The sequence below is a fragment of the Gossypium arboreum genome, chromosome 13 (genome assembly GCF_025698485.1).
Source record: "Gossypium arboreum isolate Shixiya-1 chromosome 13, ASM2569848v2, whole genome shotgun sequence".
Taxonomy (NCBI): Eukaryota; Viridiplantae; Streptophyta; class Magnoliopsida; order Malvales; family Malvaceae; genus Gossypium; species Gossypium arboreum.
Genome location: NC_069082.1, coordinates 104,552,171 through 104,554,752, shown reverse-complemented (window position 1 = coordinate 104,554,752; position 2,582 = coordinate 104,552,171). Strand labels below are relative to the sequence as shown.

The window sequence follows — 2,582 nt, the reverse complement described above, 5'->3', positions numbered from 1 at the left end:
GTACTTTTAGTTCCTTTGGGTTCGACAATCTAGTCTTGCTAAAACTATACTTCTGTTCGATAGGTACACTTGCCTACATCGTGATAATAGTTAGTTTCAAGAACGATTCATTATAAATATTTAAAACCTGTCACACGAAAATCGCGATCAAGTTTTTTGTGCCATTGCCGGGGAACTAAGATATTAGGAACACTCAATTTTTATTACTTTAGCCATTTATTTTCCTTACAATTTAATTTAATTTAATTTTTTTTATTATTTATTAATTTAATTTTTCTTTCTCTTGGCAGGTTTTTATAGTTTATGACTAGAAGAAACTTGTCAGGACCACTACTCTTTGACGAAGAAATCGATCGCACAGTTCGTAGAGATCAACGAGAAATAAGGCAAAGCTTAAGATACACAGAGAATGAGCAAGAGGATAATACTCAACGCCCAACCAAAGAGATGGCTGAAAACCAAGACAATCAGCTACATCCTGTAATTGCGGTTAATCAAAATCCTGCTCCACGCACTATGTATGATTATGCTAAACCTTCTTTAACAGGAACTAAATCAAACATAGTTAGACCTGCTGTCGCTGCAAATACTTTTGAACTAAATCCTAACACTATTCAAATAATACAACAATTTGTTCAGTTTGATGGTTTGCAGGATGAGGATCCTAACGCTCACTTAGCAAACTTTTTGGAATTATGCAATACATTTAAAATTAATGGTGTTTCTGATAATGCCATTCGTCTTCGGTTATTCCCTTTTTCATTGAGAAACAAAGCTAAACCGTGGTTGAACTCGTTACCATGAGGGTCAATCACTACTTGGGAACAAATGACCGAAAAATTTCTATTAAAATATTTTCCGCCTGCTAAAACGGCCAAATTACATAATGATATCTCTTTGTTTGTACAGATGAACTTAGAAACACTCTACGATGCATGAGAGAGATACAAGGACCTTTTGAGAAGGTGCCCTCACCATGGGCTACCACTTTGGCTTTAGGTTCAAACATTCCATAATGGCCTCAATCCTTCGACTCAACAAATGGTTGACGCAGCTACTGGTGGAACCATCAATAATAAAACACCTGAAGAGGCTTATGAGTTTATAGATGAGATGTCACTGAATAACTATCAGTGGCAAGTCATGAGGACTAAGCCAACTAAAACAGCAGGTGTTTATAACGTCAATTCGGTTACTATGCTGTCAAACCAGGTAGAACTTCTAAATAAAAAGATTGGTAGTTTTCTTAGTTCTTCACAAGTTCGCCCAGTAATGCAATGCGAAGCAAGTGGAGGTGGAACAAGCCATTCGGAATACCAACCTTATGGCCAAAATATGGATAACGAGCAGTTAAATTATATGGGTAATAACCCTCGATCTCAAAACAATCCATATAGTAACACTTACAATGCAGGTTGGAGAACCACCCAAATTTCTCGTGGGGCAGTCAAGGAAATCAAAGACCACAACATCCTCCAGGTTTTCAACAGCCACCCTATAACAGGAAAAGAAACCGAACCTTGAAGAGATGCTCACAAAGTTTATCTCAGTGTCAGAAACTCATTTTCAGAACACCGAAACAGCACTTAAAAATCAACAAGCATCAATCCAAGGGCTCAAAACTCAGATAGGCTAACTTTCTAAACTAATCTCTGAACTACCACTAGGTAGCTTGCCAAGTAATATTGAACCCAGCCCAAGGGAACAGCTCAACGCGCTTAATGTTCAAGATGAAGAAGGATTCGTTGAGCCTGAGCCAGAACCAAGGCAAGAAACTGTAGTAAGCAGAGGTCAAGGTGAGTAGGTCATAATAAAAACAAATCAGTGAATGTCGAATACAAACCTCGTGTGCCATACCCCAATGCGACAAGGAAAGATTGCTAAAATGAACAATTTGGTAAATTCCTTAAACTCTTAAAAAAATTACATATTAACTTACCGTTTATTGAAGCTTTATCGCAGATGCCAAATGCAATGAAATTTTTAAAGGAGCTTTTAGCAAATAAGCAGAAGTTGGACGAGGCGTCGCATGTGGAGCTAAACCCAGTTTGCTCAGCTATTCTCCAAAATAAACTACCCAACAAACTAAAAGATCTAGGGAGTTTTACGATTCCTTGCTTAATTGGTAGTTTAGATGTTAATAATGCATTAGCTAATTTAGGGGCTAGTATTAATGTCATGCCCTACAAAATGTTCAAACAATTAGATCTCGGGAAACCCAAATAGACTAGGATGAGCATTCAATTAGCAGACAAAACTATAAGATTTCCTAGGGGTATTATTGAAGATGTGTTAGTTAAAATTGATAAATTTATATTTCCCGTTGACTTCATTGTTTTAGACATAGAGGAAGATAGCAACACTCCTCTGATTTTAGGAAGGCCCTTTTTAGCAATTGCTAAAATGATTATTGATGTTGGCACAGGTGAACTCACACTCCGTGTGAGAGACAAAACAATCACCCTTCAAGCTTACAATTCTGGCAACACATCGAAAATTGAAGGTGATCGTTTAACCCATTCTACAAAACTGACAATATAGTACAACTTGCTTTGCAAGAAATGAGTCTGAATGAAGCACAT

General features: G+C 37.1%; 1 non-coding gene across 1 annotated transcript; it reads right to left on the bottom strand.

Moving 5' to 3' along the window:
* Nucleotides 1-877: 877 nt before the first annotated feature.
* LOC128287710 (small nucleolar RNA R71) lies at nt 878-983 on the bottom strand. Its single transcript, XR_008278410.1, has one exon. It is a non-coding gene; the product is annotated as a small nucleolar RNA R71 (small nucleolar RNA).
* Nucleotides 984-2,582: the final 1,599 nt, after the last annotated feature.